Source organism: Lytechinus variegatus, chromosome 13 (genome assembly GCF_018143015.1).
Source record: "Lytechinus variegatus isolate NC3 chromosome 13, Lvar_3.0, whole genome shotgun sequence".
NCBI classification, from domain to species: domain Eukaryota; kingdom Metazoa; phylum Echinodermata; class Echinoidea; order Temnopleuroida; family Toxopneustidae; genus Lytechinus; species Lytechinus variegatus.
Window position 1 is genome coordinate 2,309,894 of NC_054752.1, and position 26,388 is coordinate 2,336,281.

Genomic DNA, 26,388 nt, shown 5'->3' on the forward strand with positions numbered 1-26,388 from the left:
TAATGAGAAACATCAGAAGAAGAAGAATCGGACAGAGAGATAAGGAAAAGATCAAGAGCAGGAACAATTTTGTTCATATGGTGGCAAGCTGGTCAGGAAATGAAGCAAAATGATGAAAGGAGAACATAAAGTTAATCCTTTATGTGTTTTGTAGTCATAGATTTGTTTCAAGTTGTTAAGTGTGTGTGTGGGGGGGGGAGTGGGTTTTATCCTTAAATGAGACCAATATAAGACTCCTGTATTATTGATTACCCTTGACCTATACCTGTTGATTATACAATTCCAATTTAAAATCCTTTTTGCGTGATAGTATAGTTGTTGGTCTCTAATTATTTTAATCTGTTAATTTCAGGTGTTGGCAAACTTGTTTATCTTCCTTGGTGCTAACTTAGCTGGTATCTTCACCCATTATCCTACTGAGGTAGCACAGAGGCAAGCTTTCTTGGAGACCAGAAGATGCATCGAGGCTCGGCTCATCACTCAGCGAGAAAACCAACAACAGGTCAGTTTCGTTGATTGTATTTGAATAAGTGAATCCATATAGGAAAAACAAAGTTTAAAAACCAGTATCGCTATGAAAATGCTGTTTAATTTCTCAGCAATTATGCATTTTCTTCGAGAGCCATTTGGCACATATTTTATATTTATACATACGAACACTTGGGTGGTAATTTCATTGGATTCTGTTCAAACTCATTGAGAGATCGTTACCACAACTGGTATTTATCTTTAAAAGAGTTCACAGTTTTATTGTTGCATATAAACTACCTGTTGCCTAGCAGTTATCAACGGTCAGCATGTATGCCCATTGCCTGTGAAGTATATTATCTTTACCTAACTCAGCAATCAAGTCAACGGCTGCATTTGCATAGCTGAGTAGGTATGGAGATAGATCTAAATTTAGCTGGCCGATGCCCTCTGCAGGGTGATATTGCAGAGGAAATGTTAAGGTTTTTCTACTGAAGAGCTAAGAGGTTTGGTGCAGCAGGTTGCACTCCTTACCCATTCAGCTTTCGTCTTTTAAAAAGGCTTGAACTATATAGCCACTGTCACTCAATAAGGAGTCCAGTTCAGACTTGTAGTTTCATGCAGAAATCCAGTTTGGACACACAGTTTCAGCTATATAGATAGGCCTACCGCGCTTGTGCTTACAGGCCAAAGGGGGTTTCTTTGGTCTTTGTGCGGTGACACAACATTTTCTCTGGCGGCATTCGCTCCAGGCTTTATTTCGTCAAAGATATAGGGTTATGGTTGCAATAAGGTCTAGGGCTTGGCTTAGGAGAGGTTATTCAATATTGTGTTAAATCCAGGGTTGAAGTTGGTCATTCCATTAATGTGTGGAGTTTGTAGTGGAGCAATTGTCGCTAGAACAAATATCATGGAACCCCTTGTGACCCCCATGATACTTATCTAAAACAGAATAATCTGGGGTATATCATTAATAAGCACACATGAAAGGGTCACCAGTCGTGTGTAAAGAAGTTGTAAGAAACGGCTACGAAGGGGAAGTTCACCCTGACAAAAAGTGGAGGAGCCGTAGTGTAGTGGTTCTGACTCTCGCCTTGTAAACAGGGGGTGTGTTCGAATCCCACCGCGGTCTAGAGTCCTTTGGCAAGGCGTTAATCCACAATTTGCCACTCTTGACCCAGGTGCTAAATGGGTACCCCTTAGGATGTGAAAGTCATTGTAGCTTGTCTAGTACTGTGTGTGCCTTACCGGCGACTGACTCGAATGCTCCCCAGGGAGTGGAGGATGTACACACATTGTGGGAATGACTGATTGAATCTGATGACCGGGATAATAATACATATCTGTAAAGCGCTTAGACATGTTGTTCTGATGATTAAATGCTATATAAAAAGCAGATTATTAATCTTATTTCAGTTGATAAAAGCAGGAAAAAATAATGAAAAATATCACTGCTGTTAGCTTCTGTTGTAATGACAGTCAGAACGTTATATCTTTTTTTCCTTTTTTGATAAGGGATTTGCGTTTTCGTGAAATTCTTGATTACATATCACTAAAAAATAGTTTCCATGCCTAGCTCTTTATAATGTCATAATCGTTGTTTTCTAGTCTTGGCAAATTTCCCTTTAAAATCACCGATCAATGACACCATCCATCTCACCCTATAATTCCTTTAGCCTTGAGAGAGAGTGCATCTGATTAGCCAGTGCATCCTCCCAGCGCAAAACAACATTCGTGGGACTAGACGAGTTAAGATCTTTGAATTCCCCCTAGTCCTTTAACCCTTGGAGCTGTCTGTCACTTTAATGGTCCTATAATGGGACTCCCCTTGGGGATCAGGTGGATGGAGCAGGGCAATACTTCTTGTGGTCTTCTTTTCCCGGTCTCTTCCTTCCATTTCTCCTATCCCTTCTGCGTTACCAAGCGCATTTTTCTTCGATATTTGCCTTGGTGGTGGCGTTGTGATAGCGCTAGTTGAGTGTGAATGAGTAGATTTACTTAGAGCGGGGCAGTCCCCAGTGTGTATTTGATGTATTCATGCATTGGATGCTAAGGGAAAGACACAAAACCGGAGCAGCTATGTTGTGTTTGGTAGCCTTGAAGTAAGACACCTCATGCTGCCTTAAAAAGAGGGTGTCTGGAGCACTTCATGCTAAAATGATTATCAATGATTAAGTGTTTCTGATATGCCCTTGACCCATTATGGTATCATGCTTGGTGTCTGTCTGTGTGCCTGTCCATCCGTCCAGTTAACTTTTCTTTGTAAACGTGATAACTTCAGTTAAACTTACCCTAAGTTAGGCTCATAAGTCATATAAAATATAATTTGGGGTGTATGATACAAGCATTGATCCCAGGAAAGCCTGTTGATTTTGAGGTCAAAAGGTCAAGGTCACGTTTTCATCTTACCCTCCATGAAGTCCATGTAAATGCGTTAACATCAGTTTAAATTACAAACCTAGGCTCATATAATTTCATGTGCATGTTAGTAGCATGGATTCCAGGAAGCCAATTGATTTTGAGGTCAAAAGTTGAAAGGTCAAGGTCACAATGACATGTTTTCATCTTACCCTTCTGAAGTCCTTGTAAATGTGATAACTTCAAGTTAAGTTAACCTAAGCTCATATAATGTGGAAAGTATGATACCAGCATTGATCCCAGGAAGCCTATTGATCGAGGGCAAAAGGTCAAAGGTTAAGGTCAGAGTGACATGTTTTCATATTACCCTTCTGAAGTACATGTAATTGTAAACGTGATCTAACTCTAGTTTAACTTAATCTAGGCTCGTATAATTTGGGTTGTATGATACTAGCATGGATCCCAGGAAGCCTTTGGATTTTGAGGTCAAATGTCAAGGTCACAGTGACATGCTTTCATCTTACCCTTCTGAAGTCCTTGTAAACACGATAACTTAAGTTTAACTTAACCTAGGCTCATATGATTTGGTGTGTATGATACTTGCATGGATCTATTGATTTTGAGGTCAAAAGGTCAGAGGTGAAGCTGCCACCTTCTACTTTCCTTTGCTTGAGCAATAACCCCATTTCCCTGTTACAAGCAGGCATATTATATAATATTGACTGGCTTTGAGGGGAATATCAAATATATTGCCAGCAAAAGAATCATATTGTCTTTAGACGAGGGCAATATGGGTCTTTTAAGGGCAATAAATTTGATGTTCCCTGAAAGAAGAGCCAGTCAATATTTTTATTATCATCCAAATCAGATATCTAGAGCAAAAATCGTGATAATGGTGATATTTCTTTTTAAAATAGTTATATTGTGTCTTGTTAATATAAGGGTCTATAGGCTCTGCACTTTACGATTATGACGTACTTGCAAGCGCTTGGATGCAGTGATGTCATATATTATGACGTATATTGTTGGCGCGCAGATCCTTACGAAGCGTATCTCTTTATACGCATCCTCAAATGCCCGGATGTGAGACCAGGGAAAATACAAAGGTATATTTTGCGTCATCTCTGCATGCAAAGTAAATATGTGCTCTGCGACCGAGGAAAACACAAATAATATTCCTATCCCTTCCCGATATTTATGAATCTACATGTAGGGCAATACGGTTTTGTAAATGACCAGCTCAGATGTCTGATACGGGTGATAATATTTATTATTTTTACTTATTATTTGAATTTCTATCCATGAGGCCAGTCTCATTTTCCAAAACTTCTAATACTACTACTCACTAATTCTAGTACTACCACTACTACTACTACTACTACTACTACTACTACTACTACTACTACTACTACTACTACTACTACTACTACTACTACTACCACTACTACTTCTACTACTACTACTACTTCTACTACTTCTACTACTACTACTTCTACTACTACTTCTACTACTACTACTACTTCTACTACTACTACTACTACTACTACTACTACTACTACTACTACTACTACTACTACTACTACTTCTACTACTACTTCTACTACTACTACTACTACTACTACTTCTACTACTACTTCTACTACTACTACTACTACTACTACTACTACTACTACTACTACTACTACTACTACTACTACTTCTACTACTACTACTACTACTACTACTACTACTACTACTACTACTACTACCACCACTACTACTACTACTACTTCTACTACTACTACTACTACTACTACTACTTCTACTACTTCTACTACTACTACTACTACTACTACTACTACTACTACTACTACTACTACTACTACTACTACTACTACTACTACTACTACTACTACTACTTCTACTACTACTACTACTACTACTACTACTTCTACTACTACTACTGCTACTACTACTACTACTACTACTACTACTACTACTACTACTATGGCTACTACTCATTCGAGGAGATGGATTGCCTTTAGCCTATGATACCTCAGGTATCATGAACATGGCAACATGGATGTCCTTAGTTCACTAATGCTATATTGATTATTGCACATGAAGTACAGTACCTGTAGATTTCTAGTGCTTTTTGCAGAAACATTAATGATAGAGTACATTGCTGTGTCTCCTGTCATACACAGAGAAAGCAACATTTGCATGCACGAACCTGTTGCTTTTTTGGTTACACTTCGTAATTCCGAAGGTTCGTAATTCCGAAACACGTATATTGCCTTTACCTCGATGTTTGTTAATCCGAAAACGTAAAAGGGTTTGTTTATCCGAACATTTGTGGCGTTATTCAGAAGGATTGTTATTCCGAAAGTTTGATAACCTGAAAACAAAATAAGGTTTGATGTTCCGAGGGTTCATTAATCTGAAAACGAAATAAGGTTCTTTGTTCTGAAGGTTCGGTAATCCAAAAACGAAATAAGGTTCATTGTTCCGAAGGTTCATTAGTCAGAAAACTAAATAGGTTCGTTAATCATTTCGTTTTCGGACTAATGAACCTTCAGAATAACGAACTTCGTTTCGTTTTGGGAATAATGAACCTTCTGAATTACAAACCTCACTTCGTTTTCTGACTAACGAACCTTCGGATCAATTACAAACCTTTGGAAATACAAACCTTCGGAATAACGAACCTTTGGAATATCCGAACCTTCGGAATGACGAAGCTTTGGAATTATGAATGAATGCAGCTTTTTTACAGGAAACGATAAACTGTTCAGGACACTTGTAATGTATTCTCTTTTTTTGTTGTTTTATGCAGGAACAATCATTATGTAATACACGTATATATGCATTAAATGTGTTTCCACACATTATTACAAAAGTATGACTTCACGTAAGGACCTGTTGCTATTCTGCAGAAAAAAAAACCCTTTAAGGGTGCTTGTAAAGTCCATGTTACAAACATAATTTTTATTGGGTTTTTCGTTTGCAGGAAGAATAAAATGCAATATGTGTTTTGCTGTGTTTCCCCACATTGCAATTTATTAAAGTATAATTCCACAGTAAGGACCTGTTGCATTCTGCAGAAATAATAAACCGTCCAGGACACTTATGCTTTAGAACATGATTTATTCATGCTTCATGAACGTCACTGGATGGACGTCATTGATGTGGTCTCACAGGGGGAGTAGTATGTTGTGTTGCATACGGGAGAGAAGAAAGCACCGATTTAGAGTTTCAGATCTAGCAGCGATTGTATCGGTGAAGTGCATTATTTGAAGCATTCCCAAAATTAGAGAGGCTCTTCCATTAAGTTCATATGTATTATTGTTACATGTACCTTTCACTTCAATTTAATTTATTCAATTGCAGTCAATAAACTCTATAATATTAAGCTTTGGTACTAAGGGTTAATATGTGAACTACAGTGCATATCAAAAAAAAGTTTACACTTAGAAAAAATCCTGTAAAATCATGTCTTTGTAATAACTATCTTTGTAATGAGTGAGCACCAATTACTTTTGAAAAGTTAGTGAAAAATCATTTGCCCAGAACTTTGAAATAGTTATGCGAATAAAAGTAAACCTTAATCATGACGAACATGTGGAATTTAGCTAGTAAAATTGATTTGAAAATTACCTTTTTTAACTTGTTTCCTTGCCCAAAACACTCCGAAGAGTGCATTGCGCCCCACCCCACTCCCCGACATACTGAGGCCATCTTGATGATTTTTTTTTCTTTACAATGAGCTGTGATTTACATGAAATGGCTTAATAGGCTTGAATTTCATTTTGTTAATCATTGTCAAGCTTGGGAAATGTGTGGAGAAATAAGTTTGAAATGAAAAATGAAATGTAAACCCACTTTAAATGATAAAAACTCAGTGAAAATATGCTCAGATTCAGTTATGTCCCCAGATCCAGCTGGCACGAAAAAGGGTAAAAGTTGTGATTTCTAAGTGTTGAAATTTCAATTTGGGTGGCAAAATTGTTTCAATTGACTAAAAGTGCAAGGGAAATGTATGAGAAATGTTTTTGCAGGGTAAGTTTGATTTCACCCTTTCCCCTTGACACAGCTGAAAACAAGCATTTCTGCGCAAACAGATTTCTGCGAGCTTTACAAAAATGGACAGTGCTCACTTAAGTGTAACATTCTGTCAAAACTTTTACTTTCATTGGATAGATGAGACCCAAACCCAAGATTATATGTGAAAAAATTACCCACCTGTTGTATATCTTTGAATTCTCGGGGCTTTTTCAAAGTGTTCACTTTTTTGGTATGCACTGTATAGTTGAAAATCATATATTCTAATATTTTACAAAAGTGTTGTTGTCATTGATTCTGAAGCTGTTGATTACGTGTGAAAATTTGAATTTGAAATTGTAAGACTTCAGCATCCTTTCTCTAATATTTTGTTTGTTGAAAATGGCCTTTTCTTATCTTACAGGCTTAGTGTTAGAAAGCTGGAGAGAAAGGTTAATCATGATTTTAAGACAATCAAATCCAAAAAACTTTCTACAAAGAAATAATGAACTTCCTCCTTATCTACAAGCAGAAATTTTCTGATAACATAAACATAATGTACATATATAATATATATATAACTTTCCATGTATATAAAAAAAAAACATCAAGATCATTGTACTGCAGCCTCCTGTATAGCTTACATGTTTGAACAAAGAATAGATAAGCTGGTGAAAATTTCAAAAGCAGTTGATATGCGGTTTGCCCTAAATGTTCAATCGTTTGATTGATCGTCTAGCGATGCATACTGAGTGGCAAGAGGAAGGAGAATTTGCGTTGCTGTCACAAGACATTGCCAGCTCCAGCTGTAATTTGCGCGGACAATTTGCGTTTCAAATCAAGCGGTCTGCCCTAGCTTTCCACTGCTCTGCCTCGCTGCGATAGCGTTTATGTGACGGGGGAAATTGAGCGTAAATTTGAAGACCCGGATTGTTTTGCCTATAAATTGAAATAAATCCCCCAACTAACACAGAGATTGATGCAGACGGCAGCAATACACATGAATGAATCTCCTAAATTGGGCATTCCTGCGGTATTATTTTCCTTCTGCGACTGTTTGGCAGGTGTAAGATGAGAGACACAAGGTCACTTTTCCTCTGCCCATACTTGGGTCCTTTTGGCTCAAAAGTAAATCATGCTGGGTGAATTCAAGCACCAAAAATGAATACAGAATGGTGTCAGTATTGTAGGAAAGCCAACACCAGCCTAAAAAGACATGCACTAAACAGGCATAGAGTATGGTGTTCCATGCGCCGACCCCAGCCTACAACACAAAAAAGGGAAAGAGCATAGTCTTGAAAAAGCTAATATTTTCATAAAGCAAGTACACATTTATAGAATTCCAGGATTTGTTCAAAAAAAGCCTGAAACGGGTCAAATACCTGCTTTTGCAAAGTACATGAGTCTGTATCAGAATGTAATACAATTAACATGGAAATACGCATGAATTATTATATACAAAGTATTTGACACATGGAGTGTAGACTCCATTGTACTTGCACTTCTTTTATGGATTTTCATTATCATCACAATCATGACAATGTTGATACCTTTGGGAGAAAATAATGAATTTCAAAATTAGTGAGCATGAATATTATGAATCAACAAAATCAATGCTTATAAATCCAAAAGCCTGAAAATACCATCACATTTTTTTCTGTTTATGGATCTTTATTAGATCTGAACATGTCGTGATATTAAAGTACTGTTCATGTATTACTGTGAGATCTGTGAGATATTTTTCATAAAACAGCACAATATTTTGCTCTACCTGTAGCTTTACCAAAATGTGAGACGATTCATGTGAAAAAAAGATGGAAAACAAAAGAAATCTAACATGCAATTTATTGTATAGAAAATTGCATGAAATACAATTTAGAAGCATAATGATACTCCTATATATGGAACCTAACAATGTCAATCTTATTGGATATGACCCTGAAAAAGGACATCAATAATTTGTTACGTGACTTTGAGGTGAGAGCTAGGGAAAAAGAATATTGATGCTGTAATAATTTCTGTCATAGTCATGATATCGCTTGCTGTCCTTTTCTACAAACATGGTTTTAGTTGTCAGGCATAATATGTAATCAGCCACCCTAAAAGCAACAATAAGTCGCCAGGAAAGGTTCTTATTAACCGATTGACTACTGAATTATGTGATTCCTGTAAGCTTTGGACATAGATCGCCCATTTTCAGTTGGCAATGGATTAATTAGCCACAATAATAATTTGGTCTTCAGAAATTACAATTTTAAAAACTAGCTTATATCTGATGGAGTGATTCTTATCCTTCATACTATAATTTGTTTTTTTTTCAATTAAAGCTCTTTACAGGTTCTCGCTATTCGTATCAGAATTGTACTGTATGTAGGCCCTACATTATGTTGTGGAAGTTTGAATATCAACGAGGGCCATTTAAAGAAACAGGCAGATATTTTATTGCTCTTCCACTTTTCTTTATCTGTGTTTTGTATCGTTGAAATAAATGAAACATTTCTTCAGATACTTCATATAGTTATGGCGAAGTCACATTTCGCCTCAGGTGGCCGTACAGCGAGTTGAAAAGAGCTGTTTGAATATTTTTTGTACCAGCTTCCTGTGTGTGGTTCATTCAGAAATCTGTAAAATGGCAGTTTTTGTCTCATCGCCATAGGGAAAATTTGACTGCAGCAGTAGTGAGTAAGTGACACACAAAAATAGATATTAACTGGCATACTGTAGTGCATTGATACACGTATAAAGGTTATCACAAGTAGCACAAGTGTTTTGAGAAATTCCTATTTATATAGGCCCTAGAATGATTTTTAATAAACAAGAAATATCAATAACGTTACAGAAATAATAACAGATACATATGTTGTATAATGACGTTCGGTCATAGTCAATTTGTAAGGCATCTTGCATCATATTGACTAAATGTCGAGTATACAGCTGTCTTTTTTAGGCCCTCAAGCAATTGCCTTGTCGGTAAATGAATAAACTCCTTGAAATGTATTTTTGTTCCTTTTGGAGGATCGTCATGAAAGATTAATGGAAGATCGATACTGTATCTCTTTCTAAGAAAAATTATTAAAAAATCTATGCAACTTTATTTTCTCTTTGAAGGATTGCTGTGCAAGGAAAAAGAAAGGTCTGTCCCTCTTCTCTTTCACTCTTTCTATCAGTCTCTCAATACATCTGGATATCTCTCTCTCTATTCCCTTGCTTTGTTGATTATTATACCAGTGCCCCATCTTACAAAGAGTTAAGATTGATCTTATCAATTGTAACTCCATGGAAATCTATTAGTGTCATAATTTTTTTCTGCATGAAATTTACAACATGTCCTTTGTAAACAAAGGCAAACACACCAAATGGTTAAGATAACAATGAATTTATGTAATATACATCATATCTAGAAAACATTTTGAATGATTTTTTTGATTTGGGCATTGCTGGCTTTCCATAGTTGAGGATGATCAGATCAATCGCAGCTCTGTATAAACCATCTTGGATTTATCAATGCTTACTATATCAGCAGTTGCAGACATTTCTTTTGAAGGATAGACATTACAAAATATATTTTACTGCTCGAAATATGTTACTATGAACTAATAAAGTATTAATTGACATGGTAAACAAAAGTGGTTTACTTTGGTCCAAATGGCAAAGTCAGTTTTTCATAAGTAATCGCTTACAAAATTTGAATCTCACTTTTCTAAATTGAATAAAAAATAGATTTAACTTTTATTAAACTCTTAAACGATGACCATAAGTCCACATAGCAAACCACGCATGTTGTTTGAAATATAAAGAGGCTGTTGATATTTTATTGCGTTGCACGTATTATATTACTCCCACACAGAAATAAGTCAAAATTATGGATTAAGATTTTGCAGTCACTTGAATCACCTTGATTCATTTGAGAAGAACCTTGCCCTTTACATGTTTGTCAGGGATAATTCTCGAGGTTATTAAAGTCATTTTCCTCCCACCTTCATCTGAATCTTTGTTGAACCTTAATACACTATTTTACTAGAACGAGGGAAAATATTGCACAGGGGTTTGGGGCAATTTAGCCCCCCAAAATCCCTATTAACTGCAGTGTCAAAGCTCATAGAATCCTGTGTTGCGGATCTTGGCAGAAGGTTGTGAAACATCATTAGGGTGTGATAGTTCATGGACACCAACTGGCATCAGTTTTTAACACCTCAATTTTCATAATGTCAAATCAGCAGAAAGAAAGAATATATCAGTTTTTTATGGTTCACGTTTCCATTTAAATAATCATAACATAATAATTGTAAAAGATGTGTCACCAATTGCTTGTGATTATTTAACTTTTTGAAAATTTAAAGGCAAAGAAAATTGTATGTCTTGCTTTCATGAATACCTGCCAATGAATATCTTAAAGAATTAGTAGTATCTGGCTCAGTGGATAAGTCTCCGGACTGTGAACCACAAGGTACGGGGTTCAAATCCCATCACAGCAGTAGCGTCCTTTGGCAAGGCGTTTATCTACATTTGCCACTCTCGACCCAGGTGTAGTAATTGGGTACCCGGTAGGAAAGAATTCCTTGAATGCTTGATGCGCCCGATCAGGGTAGCCGTGCTAAAGCCGGGGTAATAGTATGCAGCGCTTAGAAACATTTGTATTAAGCGCTATATAAAAAATTGCATATTATTATTATTACTACTATTATTTTATACATGTACATAGCATTCAATACATGATAGTGACATTTCTAAGTGCTCAACATAAAATCAGAACACATACAAGTATTGGTGGTTATTTTCATTGTCTCTAAAGGTGCTTTATAGAAAAAAATAGAACAGTAAATTTCTGCACGTAAGTATTGGTGGTTCTTTTCAAAGTACATCTCTAAGTACTTAAATTTACATAATATTAATAAAAACTATATTGGGTTTTTTCATGTAAACGAAGTAAATTGCCCTATATTTGTGATTGAGTGGTGTTTATGACCTGTTTTGATTTGCCCAGCATTTGTCGTCAATCGCCGTAGCTTTCAAACAGCTGTAAAATAAGTCAAGTGCCTCGAATTACATATAAATGGGGTCCTTTTGAAAGTCATGATATGCAGAAAGCCAAGATCTTGTACGACCACAATTGAATTACCCAATCTCATATTTCCGTCCCCTTAATTCGATAGGTAATTCATAAAGGAATGAATATGCGCTCACGAACAGAGCTTTCCGTCTCATCAAATGGAGGGAAAGGGGGGGGGGCTATGGTCAATGCATATTTGACTTTTTTCTTTAAACACCAAAGCGTGGAAACCTAATATGGTATGGAAAAATATGGGCGGTAAGTGAAGCGCCCATCAACGCCGCTTCTAAAACCATTTTGGATATTCAATTGCATGTGCCTATCGGCGCTGGTGCATATCTTTATGGAAGCGTCAGTGCAGTATGGCCGGAAGAGTTTTGGGGGCGGATAGGGTTGAATTGGTGTCGTTCTGGATTCCTGGCGATCAAGCTCATGAAGATGGTGTTTTGTTAAGAGAGTGTTCCCTGCCTTATGGATGCATGTATGGTATTGATGAGCGGAGGGAGCCATTGTTCTGACAATAGAAGGCATTCACCACTTCAAGAGAATGTTTTTCATTTCGCCTCTCCATTCAAAACTTTCCTTTGGCCAATGGAATATGAATTATTAATAGTATTCTAGCATTCTCTCCTTTGTCAAATGGCCGTATTTCATATTAAAAAAATAAAGAAAATACTGAACAGCAAAAATTAAAAAAAATGAATATACTTTTCCTTTAAAAGAAATATGTTTAACAATATTTAATTGATCAAGAAGAATTAGGTTTTGATCACATAAAAAAAAAATAAATATTTAAGAATTTACAGTACTTTTATATATCTACATTTAGCCTGCATCTATTTTACTAGTGCAAAAATAAATCATTTCTTTCCATTCACAAAAAAGGTAACAATTTGCCCTTTTTTATTCCTCAGTTTAAAGAAAAATGTCAAATTTCTTCATGAAAACTTATAACTCCAATTCAGCTTAATTCTGGTACATTTCAAGGGCTGTAGTGATTGTGACATTTTATTTAGTTTAAAGAAATTTAAAGTAGTGGAGCCTGTATGAAGAAAGAGGCATATCACGTGTAGAAATGCAATAAGTCTGACGCGCAAGAAAGAGCCTCTCAACGGTGTTCAGACGTCAGCACTCCAGTCCAGCGGAAGGTGTAGTTTTCACGCCGACAGGTCAAGAGGTCGTTTGAGGTTTCTGGAAAGAGAATGCATTTATAGGTATTATGTGGATGATTTGATGAGGGCTTGCAATACATAGTTCTTGGTAAGAAGCTCTGCAGTTCGTTACCCTCCAAATTTATGAGAATATTGGAGGCATTCTCCACTTGTTTAGGGTGCAAAAACATGGCAAGAAATGTTTTAGGATATTTGGAGCTCAAAGAATTATTGAGTGTCTAGTTTTGAAAAGCTTACATATAGTGCTTAACAGAAGGCCAGGCAGTTTGTTATCACAATTTTTGAAACATGAATATCAGAGTCATTCTCCTCCACTTGTTTAGGTTTGCAAAAACTTGTCAAGATACTTTTTAGGATGATAATATGTTGTGGGTCCATTTTTGTCTCACCTGCATGGCAAAGCGAGACTATAGTAGACGCCATTTTTCCAATGTCGATGGTGGCAGCAGTGTCAACATGAAATCTTAACCAAAGGTTAGGTTTTTGAAATGACGTACATCATAACTTAGAAAGTGTATGAACCTAGTTTCATAAACTTCGACATGAGGTTATTCAAGCATTACTAAATATCCTGCCTGATTTTCAGATCATGTAACCAATATCAAAGGTCATTTAGGGTCAGTAAAGTAAGGTACATGTAGACCATGTTGGGGAATCAACATTAACATCTTAACCTATGGTTAAGTTTTTGAAATGTCGTCATAACTCAAAAAGTAAATGAACCTATAGTTTAGGAAAATTTGACATTAGTGTGATGAAGTATTACTGAATATCCTGCCGGAGTTTCAGGTCACATGACCAAGGTAAAAGGTTATTTAGGGTCAATGAACTTTGGAGAAGTTGGAGATATTTGTTGAATTACCATCATAACTTTAATAGTTTATGCATCTTGTTCATAAAACTTGAACATAAGAGTATAATCAATTATCCCTGAACATCCAGCCTGTGTGAGTTTCAGGTCATATGACCAAGTCAGTGGTCATGTAAGGTCAATGAACAAGGTAATTATCAAGTTGCTGTCATAACTTTCAAAGTTTATAGATATAGTTTATGAAATGTAGACACAGGGGTAATCAAGTTTCAAGGTCACATGGCCAAGGTCAAATGTCATTTTGGGTCAATGAATGTAGTATGCAGCACTTAGTAACCGAAAAGAAAAGGTGCTATATATCAAATGACCTTTTGATTGGATTGGATCATTGTATCATTATATGAATGGTGTTTTTTGTGAATGATTATTCTATAGTAGTTTTCAAAGTCAGCACTGCTGCTATATTCAATCGCATGATGCAGGCAAGACTGCCAGAGGCGCTCCACTTGTTAAAATACTGGCTCCCCCTCCTTCCGGGGCTTAGCCCCCATGCCCCAGTGCAGTATTCCTTATATATCTAGATCCATAAAAGAGTATATGACAAAGGTATAGCAGAGGTGAAGAAAAAAAAAGAGTTTGAGTGCTTTTTGGTAACTTATCCCATGGTTGCTCCTTATAAAAGACTTTGATTTCACCGTGGATTTTCTGAGAATTAAATAATGGAGGCAGTGGTGTCCATTTCTTGTAATGCTGTCCGTGCCCATGCTCTTAAGAATCAAATAGCGGATTGAGATATAAGAGAGAGATAAGCATGCTTTTTATCTGATTATGACCATTCTTTCCTTCCTATGGAATGCTTTGTTTTTTGTCCTTGGAGCAAGTTCATCATTTCATCTGCCTTTTAACTTATTGGAGGTATTTTAAGATCCTGAGATTTTAAAGTATTGAATAACATTGCCTTGACCTTCTGTAGAATGATGTAGGCCCTATGGCTAGATTTTTTGCTGTCAGTTGCCTTCATGTTTTTGTCAATTGATTCCTAAAATCTCCAGCTGAAATGTAAGATTTGGGAAATTCTGATGTGATAAACAAATTAAATTCTATTGTTTATTCATATTCTGAAGTAAATTTGCTGTCAATTTGATTACAATGTAGTATGATATTAAAGCCTGTGTATAGCTTTGGTAAAGGGTCAATAATGTGATTGATAATCGAATATCATCTAATATGACAGTCTTACTGAAGCGTAGAGACCGTTGGATATTTTTCCAACTGCACTTCTCTGAGAAAATTTCAATTATTCAAATTTTGGATATATAGCGCCCTCTCTCGGCGATGCTTGTTTTAAATTAGAAAATGGGCATTCAAGCACTTATCTTATAAATTCAGTAATTAGATATCCAAAAGTTACAGACAAAGAACATATCTTGAAAGTTTCAGCCCATTCCATGATTTGGAATAGGATTTAATTGAAAGACAAAAACACACAGATATTTTAATTTGATCGGGTGACCCGATCAAGTTAAATTTCCATGTAAAATCGCAAAATTTATCATGTAAAACACATTTTCATTTCATATCCTCCACATCATAACTGTTATAGGGCATATCCATTCATATTAGCTAGCAATGAATTGGAATAGTGATAGGTGCATTTTGGTGGATTTACCAAAACTATACACAAGCTTTAAAGAGAAATGCTAGTAGGCCAAGTAAACACTGATTTCATGAGAAAGTCTGTAAAACCAGGCTTAATTGTCAGAATATCATCGAGGATCTAGATCTGGTACAGTGACATAAACTGAACTTTGTGAAATCTTGAAATCTACGCTGAAAAATGTTCACACTGAATATCACCAACACAGATAGGTACATGTTGGACAGTGTATTATTATTGCTGGAATAAAGACCCGACGGAAGTGACTGAATCCGCGCTTATTTATAAGTTTAATCACAACTCTTTGAAAGACTTGCCCCAGTGCTGTAACCTGCAGGTCTCTCAGTCCTCTCATATAACATTATTGGGGGCACATAAGTGCCTGTCTTACAAAGAGTTGTGATAGATCCGATCAACCACAACTATGGAAATTAGCAATGCCAACATCAGAAATACATGTTTATTCTAATTATTTTCTCGATATGATGTATATTCATACATCCATTGTCTCTTGACAATTCAGTGTGCATCTCTTTGTTCACAAAGAACATTGTGCAAATTTTCTGAGGAAAAATTTACGACATTAATGGATTTCCATGTAGTTGATGTTGATTGGATCAATCGCAACTCTTTGTAAGAGGGGATTCCCCTATCCTTGTAAGTTCTCAACCTGCAAATCTGCTGGCTCTCTACACAGACTGTCCTTTTAACATCCAATCCAAGGCACAGTGTTTCCAACTGTAAAATAGCCTTTGTCTATGAAACAAGGGAGAGGCACGTAGCCACAACATGGAGTCGATCATCCAGCATGGACTTGAAACTCAGTCCGACTGCCAGATGCTTTGCTTTTCCCCTCACCCAACCCTCTCCTTTCAAGTCAAATATTTGAGATTATCAAATAATTCTATCAGATTCTTTTCCCTTTTTAATCCCGGTCTATCAGATTCTTTTCCCTTTTTTAAATCCCTGTCTTTGCATCCCCCTAAAAGTGGCAACTGTGATCCCCAATTACACCACTGATCATCAGTTGCTAGGCAACCATTTCCTGTGGTCATCACCCATCAATAAAATCCTCATAAATACAACCCAGTTTTGATTCAATTCCCTCCCACCATCCCAGTAATCATCAATTTCCTGATCTGTCCTTCCCTTTTAAAGGATTAGTTCAGTAGAGGGAGAGATGTCGCTTTGGATATGCTACTGGTGACACAACATTTGCTCCTGCGACATTTGCTCTGGTCTTATACCCCTTTCATAAACCTATCCTCCAATTAGCCGCCTAAGAGTAATGCGGATAATTCAATAAAAATTGCATTCACAAACTCCGAAAATAAGCCGCATTACGAGCGCTCGTCCTGAAAAGGCGGATAATCGTCATGACAACTGGATACGCCCCCTCCGATGCGGTTGTGTTGGAAAAGGGTGACCTTGTGACCGCACCATGGCAATTATCCGCATTATTTGGAAATGCGTTCATAAACTCAAAATCTTGTCCCGATGCTGCTATTATGCGGATAATAGCAGCATCAAAATAATGCGGATTACTCTTGTCCTCCAATTTTACGACCAAATTATGCTGCGATTAGCCGCATAATTGGGTTTATGAAAGGGGTAAGAGTTAGAATTGTGAATAGAGATTTTGGTTAGCAGAATAATGTGAGGATTAGGATTAAGGTTTATTTAGTATTGGAGGTTAGATTTTATGTTTGGCTCAACATACGGATTTTCCTTTGGAGCAAGAGTTGGCATTGTTATTAGAGTATCTGAACCTGTTGCTGAGTTTGGCGATTATACTTTATCCTCTACGACTCCCCACATTACCAAGTATCGAAACAGAGAATTTTCCTGTCAAAATTTTTTAGTTCTTCCAAACAAGTAATTCATTGGCTGATTTTCTCTGGATATTATAAAATCCATTTCGAAAGTATTAATCAGTTATGATTCTTTTACTGGAATTTTGTGAAAATTGTAACGTAGAAATTTACAATTCTCTGAATTGAGAGTTGTGAGTTTTTACTCACTGAGAATTGTGAGTTTCTACTCTACTTTTTTTTTTACAAAATATCAGTGAAAGATTCATAACTGATAAATATTTAAAGTTTACTGGATGAATCATAACATTCATGGATCTATTTCGAAAGGTATGTTTTATTTTAATACAAGCTATTTAATTCATAACACACTGTCAATAGGTGGTTTCAGACCCTCTCGAAGTTCGGCAGTTCCAGGTAGTTTGGTAATGTGAAAGCAAACTACGCGTAATTTCCCCGAAAGAAAATACTCGCTAAATAGTAGGTACTTGGCGAAATTACGAGAACTTTCGCGGGGAATTTTTCCAAGGTCGCAGGTATTTGGCAATGTGAAAGCAATTTACGGGAACTTTTGGCCCAGCGTGTTGCGTGGCTGGCTGCTGGGCTAGTGATTTTGAATCTCGCACTTTGCTTGCATTTCAGACCATACTGCACATGCTCGTATGGGTAGTGTGACTGCACGAATAATTAATGGGTATTTTTAAGCCTAAAAAAGTTCTTGTAATTTAACGGGGATTCTTATGATCGAGGCGGTTTGAAACCACCTAATGAGAATCCACAGAAAATGTTGGTCTGTTCATTCCTCCTTTAAATTCTTCCCTTTCTCCTTGCAAAAGCTCCAATGCCCTGTTCAGACAAGAGAAAATAGATGGATGAGTAATCAGGGTTTCCATATGTCTCGGCCAAAGTTACATTTCCCGGTCAACTCTGTGGGAAACATAAATCTCCCCCATTGACTTTGTAAACTAAAAGCTGAAAATCATATCGGACAGTGGCCGGAACATGTTTGCAGAAAGTGGGAGATATGCCAACTTCATGAGTAATTGAGAACAAGAAGCATATTTTGTGAAATATTGAAATTACAGAGATTATGTAGCTAAAAATAGTAGTAAAAGGAGTTTATATTACTTTATGTTCTGTGAAAATGTACTTTTTCAAGAAAGATGACACATGAGATTGCAAACTACCTTAATATATTTCACAATAAGCCCCTTTATGTTATCCTTTTGTATGATGCAACATGCACATCTGAACCAAATACAAATAGGGATTTATTCAGAAATTTGAAACTAATTCTTTAAAAAAACGTTACCAATATGTTCTTTTAAGATCTGATCTTCACTGAAAACATAATTATTTGTACTTATTCCTCCTTTACTACTTTCAATTTTGGGGGGTTTTAATTGTTGAATGATAATGAATAAATCTAAATGTATCTCTGATAAAACTTTGAATTTAGGTTTGTCTGAACGAAAGGTAAATTGGTCCAAAATTGACCCCCGAGCGCTCTCTATTTTCCTTGATTTCCTCATCTAGTATCTATAATCTCTCACTCATTTGACCCTCCAGTAGATTTCACCTCCAAGCTGCAAAAATAGCTCCCGCTATAATTTGATGTAAACTTTCCTGGGCTGAATCTATTGATTATCAAATTAATACTCCCGCTTCAAACGGTACCGCCTAAGTAAATACTGCCCTCGTCAGTTCCCAGGCCAACGTCCTGCGAGTGGGATGCTGAAATCAAATATTAACAACGTAGAAATATAAACCACTTCATAGCCACAAACCAGGGTAAAATAGCTGTTCAATATATTTTAATATATTCATTACATTGTCAGTTCGCTCTATTTAATATGATGATGATAAAAAGTTTACACAACAAGCCACATACTGTCATCCGCACAAGAAAGTATAGGAATTAATTTCCCTATTTGCGTTCTTATAATTGGGGAAAATAATGCAAAGGGTATAAAACTCTGAAGGCTAATAAAAATAGAGAATAGCTTTAATTTTTATTAAAACAAGAAACACATTCACTGGCCTGTACTTCATGAGTTATTGAAATATTGTTATTTTATCATATTTCATCATTGCAAAGTTGTAGACGAAAATAAAAACATTACCAGTCCATTCATATTCGGATACTTATTTACATTCATTAACTGCAACGTTTTACTAAAAAAAAATTCCAAGCAAAAAAAAAAATCTGTGGTGTTTTTCATAGTTTATTTGATAATCTATAAACAAACTTTCCTGTTCTTTCTTTGACCATTAATAGATGGTATTGTACTAATTAAGAGATAATAAATATGTTGAAAGTGGAAAATGAACATTTTGATTTACCTCATTCAATTTACCTTTTGAAAGCTTAATAAAGTATGTAAATTGGAATTTTAGACTATTAGCTTTGTTCAGAATATCAGACAACTAATGCAATCTATATTAAAGAAATTAGACTGTATGCCTTATATTGCTAAGGCCGTGTTTATGCTTCCACTTTTCAGGCCAGAATCAGCGTTTCCAAACGTGATTAGTCCAAAACACGGTTACGTCCATGCGTACTTTCATTTAAACGCTGTTTCAAAACGCTGATCGTAAACTCACAAAAAGGTGCGTTTGTAAACGTCGTTTGACCAGAATCAGGCTTTCTGAGGAAGTATAAACAGAACCACGATTGTAAACGTGTTTAAATGACGTCATTTGGTACATGCTTCCGGTGAGATGAAAATCCGCGGGCAAATACAGTCATATTGCTCCATGTTATCTCTACGTAATAACAACAATCGTAAAAAAAAACTTTCGAAAAAAGGCGCGCCCAATTTGACCTCGCTTTACGTTGCGAAGCCAGCTGGAGATCATGATTTGCTCTGAAAAGTTAAGCATAAACAGCACTCCCAGAACCACGTTTACGATCGGCGTTTTGAATCGACGTTTGAAATCGCTGATTCTGTCCTCGCAATGGAAGCATAAACACACCCTAAATCTTGCAGACTTTAGATACCCCTAATCAAAAGATAAAAGGCAGGCATAAACCACTGCTAATTAAAGGACACTGAACTCGTAACACAGTGCAGTACCTCCCCTACAATTGTGGAATGAGTCAATAGGAAAATTTTATTCATTTGCAGCTGCCTTTCATCAAACGATCTGAAATATTTTGTGAATTTTCACTTTAAAAATATGAAAGTCATTTTATCTTAGCATACTGATACTGGCAAATGTTGTGGTATGAATGTTGTGAAGGTGAGAGAGTGAGTATACATTATAAGACTACATATCAAGGCAAGGTCCATATGATGCAGATTTAGGTCTTGAGATGGCGTTGTTTAATTTGACTCTGGCATAGTGGCTTTCAATAATTGTCTCTTTAAAATGAAACTAAACATTTGTTAATTAATACAAGACTTTCATGTATGAAAAATCAAATAAGCTGCCATGACATACTGCATTTCCTCCACAGTAGGAGGATAATCATTCCTTCTAAATGATACAATTATCTTGCTCAAATTAATTGAATGAAAAGTTCAATGAAATATTAAATATTTCAATTAGCCTAAATGCTGTTTGCTGATTAATGGCCATTAATGACATCTTAAATGTATCATAAACCTAATAGAATACTCTCATTCAGTTCCACGCCAGCATTAGAGCGATGTTTATGGTGACATTCATGGTGTCTGCTGGTAGGGAAGATCGCCGTCCAAAGCAACAGTTTCCCCCCAATATTGTGTTTAAATATTAAAAACTAATCTCATCAAGCTGGTGGCTCTAACTGGCGTGGAAGAGAAAATAGGCTCTAAATGTCACGGACGATATATCGTTGCCAGCGTACATTGAAGATGATGCGGTGTGTATAGGAGGTATATGAGGATAACTGCTATTAGAATGATCATTTCCAGGTCAGGCTTATCCTTTTTAACAGAGGCTCTTTGCATTCTCATATCCAAATACTGTCAAAGCTTAGAAGATGCACTTCATAAAATTATCAAGGTTATGTCATTGTTATTGATCTGATGATACTTGTAAATGCAAGTATGTGGACAGGTTGGTTTATTTACAGGGCTTTCTTATAAAGCAGTTTTGTACTGAAGAGACTACCCTTGGTAAATAAAACAAAATAAATAAATAATTTCCAATTTGTCTTAAGTCAATTCGTCCAATTGCCAACTCGTTTACTACAATTTGGTCTATCATCAGTTTGTCTACTCACCACATAGTCTACTTTAATTTAGTCTAATGCCGTTACGTCTAATAGCCAGTTGGTCCAATAGCCATTTAGTCTATATACCATTGGGTCTAATCAAACTAAAGTGTTAATTGTGCAAAATGAATGAAAGAAAATGGGTATTAGACCAACTGGTTATTAGTCGAAATGGTAATAGACGAAATGGTGATAAGATTAAGTGATGATTGGACCAAATGGTTATTGGTTGTTAGACGAAATGTTGATGGAAAGAATGGCATAAGACTAAATGAAGGTAGACCATGTGGTGAGTGAACGAGTTGGCAGTGGACGAATTGGCAATTTACCGTCAGGTTATTGTAGACTTGCAAGAGTTGATTACATTAACCTGTTGACTACTGAATTCTTTAATTCCCATAGGTTTTGTGGGAACCACCCTGTTCCAGTAGGCAGTGGGTTAACCTGACAATTGCAGAATTCTGTGATTCTCATATACTGTACGCTTTGTAGGCACCAACCAGTTTCAAAAGGAATTGGGTTGATATCAAAGGATATGTATTCAAATCTATTGAGATTTAAAAATCAGTTTCCAGGATTCAACATGTTAAAGCTAAAAATGTATTGGTCCCCTACAACAGTTGGTCTGAGTTATTTGTAAACCATGCAAATTATAGTGTATCCTGCATGGTTGGTTGTAGTCTTGGCTATCCTGCAGTACAAGCATTTCAAAGAGGTACCCATTTATTTACTACACCTGGGTTGGGTGCAGCACAAAGGAGATAAATTTCTTGCTGAAGGCAATATCGCAACATGGCTGTGATCCAAGCTCATGTTTAAGTAACATAAGTCTTACAGAATTAGAGCCCGGTTATTTTTGTAATTGAGGTGTTAGAGAAGAAAATGAATTTATAAATTTAAAGGAAAATTTGAACAAAAATTCACATGCCACCGCCTGCTTGCTTGTACTAGTTTCATGCCATTGCAAAAGTAGGCGAAGCTGATCGTTCTCTGAAAAAGAGTTATTCCTATTAAATCTGTCATATGTGAATTAATTGCTTTGGCATTGGGTGTTGTCTTTGTAATTATCATCTCAGTCAGATCTATTATTACAGAGACAAGAATAATAGTTTACTCTGCAAATCATTGATTATAAGTAGTGTCCTTGTTTGGTTTGTAGAGATTAAAACTTGCTCTCAGGCACTCTGTGCCTTGTCAGAATTTCAATTATCAGAATTTTATTGAAGCAGTTTTGCATCCATCATTGATGACATTCAGTGCTATGGTGATTCTAGTTGTTATGACAATATTTACTTTGGTAATCACAAGTAACATTTAGTCAAACATTCAGTCGGATATGAACTTTGACTTTTTTTCCATTTGGACAAATTGTTTCTTTCTAAATGAATTACTGCTATTTGTTTTTCATATTGAAATATACATATTAAAGTATTTGCCAAATACAGTCAATTCCGCTTTAGCGACCACCTGTAGAGAAGGACGGTGTGTCTGTTTAATGCTGCAAACCCTTCACTTGAGTAACATGTTCTGCTAATTTTTCTACTGGGGACAGTATTTGTATTCACAGGAAGTATATGGAATAATGATCACAAATATGCAGTGTTTCCAGTCATATGTATATTTTCACATTTTAGAATAATAATAATAAGCAACATTTATGTAGCGCTTAATACAAATGTTTCTAAGTGCTGCATACTTTTACTCCAGCTTTAGCGCTGCTACCCTGATCGTGTGCATTAAGCATCTGAGGAATTCCTTCCTACTGGGTACCAATTTACTACACCTGGGTCGAGAGTGGCAAATGTAGATAAACGCCTTGCCAAAAGACGTTAGTGCTGCGGTGGGATTTGAACCCCGGACCTTTTGGTTCAAAGTCCGAAGACTTATCCACCGAGCCTCCCCTCAGCACCATTTTAGAAGCAGTATATCGGGATTTCCAGGTGCAATTTTTTTCAGGTCTTTGTATTTAGAACATACCACAGGCACATGCAGACACTGCTTTCAATTGATACCTTTAACTAAGCTGTGATCTTTTCAAATCATCATTAACCAAAAATGATTCTTTTCAAATTAATGAAAAAGATTTTTTTTAAATTCATAAATGCAGTATTATAAACATCCAAGATGGCAGCCATGTTCTTCACCCATGTTCTTACAACCTAAAGGTCTTTGTACTTCCTCTTCTTTGGATGGACCATTATAACCAGATAATTGCATGCTTCAAGAAATGCCAAAACTCATCTAACCGGTCCGCTCCGTGCAGCCCCTTCACACTGCCCCTCCTTCAGGCAGCAACTATGGATGTATCCTGTTATAGGTTTTGTGTTCAATCCCATAGGCCCGAATTCACAAAGGTGGTTTTTAAAACCCACGGTTGAGTCCATGGTTTATGCAGAATTCCTGTATAAATTACGCTTATTTTACCGCGTATATTAAAAAATGTCCAATGCTGAAGCACACTTTTGTCACAGTGCGCCAAATTGACGCCTGTTGCCGTGGTTATCCACACTTTTTTATTCACGAGTCCACTGTTTATTATTCATGAGTCAATTCTTCAAACAGTGGACTCATGAATAAAATAGCGTATCTAACGGCATGGTAACAGGTGTCAATTAGGCGCACTGTGACAAAAGCGCGCATCAGCATTGGACATTTTTTATACACGCGTCAGATACACGGTAAAATAAGCATAATTTATACAGTAAATCTGCATAAACCATGGACTCAACCATGGGTTTTCAAACCACCTTTGTGAATTTGCGCCATAGAGTGGCACAACGATCCTCTATTTGGCATGTCATCAATCTGTATTTTGCTGCCCTCCACTCAGGAGAGGTACCCAGTAGGATTCAAAAGCCAGTGTTGCATGTGCTTTTTAGTCAAGTTGAGTTTGTTGGTGATTATTTGAATAATTATTCTATGCAGACAAGCCAAAATCCAATTAGAGGGGTAATGACAGAAGAGTGAAACATCCAGGATTTAATTTGGATTAAATTAATGTGATCAAAATACCTTCATATGCAATAAATCATCACTGTGTAGCATAGCATTCCGTCTCTACTTGTTTACTTGTTTCAAAGACACTCCAGACTCCATACTAGGGAGCATTACATGAATCAAACATTGTTATAAGCTACTGAAATCCTTGCATCTGATTGGCTCATAGCAAGTTTGTCAGTGAAATTCACTGGCAAGATGCTTCATGAAAGACCTCCACAGTCTCTTTCTGGCCATGTGAACAGACCCCCATGTCAATCGAGACATTCTGATAGCAAATTTAAGATCCTGTTCACTGTCCATTCCTTGATCTTGTCTTCATTCTAGAGCTTTTTCTTTTAACCCATTTATTTCTCGAACTCCTACATCTTGTAGCCTGACTTTCCTTCAGGTGAAAGTTCTCCTGCTTGGCTTTCAAATTTGGGCGCTGATTCATTGTTACAGGTTTTGTCGGGATGGTTTCCCTCCTAAATTCCCCCCCCCCCCCCCCCTTCAGTGACAAGTATTTATGACGTTTTATAATCTGATTTGTTTAAAACCGAATTATACGAATAGATGTTGTATCTTTTGGAAAAATATTCTGCAGACTGATATTTACTATTCTGTGTTTAAAAGAAACTTGACATGTATAGGTGAGCTTTGTTTACCAAAATTCAATTTTAAATTTTTAAACAATTTATTACCTGTTAGAAGTAATCTTTTTAAATGGGGTCTTGCTGGCGATAAATATTGTCTGAACTGTCATATTAAAGAAGACTTAATACACGTTTTTATTTAATGTGATTTGAACAAACAATTCTTTTCTTATGTTAGGAGTGTTGTTAGGTATACTTTTAAAGTCAAAATTCTTGTGAATACTTTTGTTTACTAAAAATAAATACCTATATAAACACAGATATAACAATGACAGTCGCCTTTTGGTGTATACATAAATTGTTGCACAATAGAAATAGATATGGTATAGACAGAAGAGATTCAAGTTTGAAATACCTTTTTGTAAGAGAAATGGAAACTAGAATAATTACAAACAAAGAATTGAAGAAACCAGATAAGAGAGTGCGGGGGAAAAAATGTTAAATGTATTGTGATGTTCAGTTTATTATGACATGTGTGATGAATTATGAATAAATCCCTCGTTTAGAGGTAAAAAAAAATTATGACATTAAATTCCACTTGGTCTGCAATCACTTTGGTTTCCTTCTATTCGTTTTCATCACAAATGGTCCAATCTCTAATACCCCTTTCATAAACCCAATTACTATGAATTAGGCGGCTAATAGCAGCATAATTTGGTCGTAAAATTGGAGGAGGACAAGAGTTATCCGCATTACTCTGATGCTGCTATTATCCGCATAATAGCGGCATCGGGATAAGATTTTGAGTTTATGAACGCATTTCCAAATAATGCGGATAATTGCCATGGTGCGGTCACAAGGTCACCCTTTTCCAACACAACCGCATCGGAGGGGGCGTGTCCAGTTGTCATGGCGATTATCCGCCTTTTTCAGGATGGGCGCTCGTAAAAATAATGCGGCTTATTTTCGGAGTTTATGAACGCAATTTTTATTGAATTATCCGCATTACTCTTAGGCGGCTAATTGGAGGATAGGTTTATGAAAAGGGTATAAGTTTGTCTTCAACCACTTCATCAACAGATGATGTGATGTACATAATTTCAAAGCCACAGCCACTTTGTGGAATTCAGAAGAGTCAAGGCTCATATGGACTACAAATAGATTGCCTAGTTTGTGAGGGATAGATCTTTCCATCAGACATGAATATCTTACAATTTTATCGGATGATGTATTGCTTTATTAAAGTGTTCTTTGGTTTTGGTTTGACA

General features: G+C 36.3%; 1 protein-coding gene across 1 annotated transcript in view; it reads left to right on the plus strand.

Annotated features, from left to right (window-relative positions):
- Nucleotides 1–355: 355 nt before the first annotated feature.
- LOC121426119 (adenylate cyclase type 5-like) overlaps nucleotides 356–26,388 on the plus strand; it is a 124,119-nt gene continuing 98,086 nt past the window's right edge. Inside the window, exon 1 of the mRNA XM_041622287.1 lies at nucleotides 356–502. The gene's annotated coding sequence lies outside the window, so the exon portion shown is untranslated. The remainder of the gene's footprint in view (nucleotides 503–26,388) is intronic.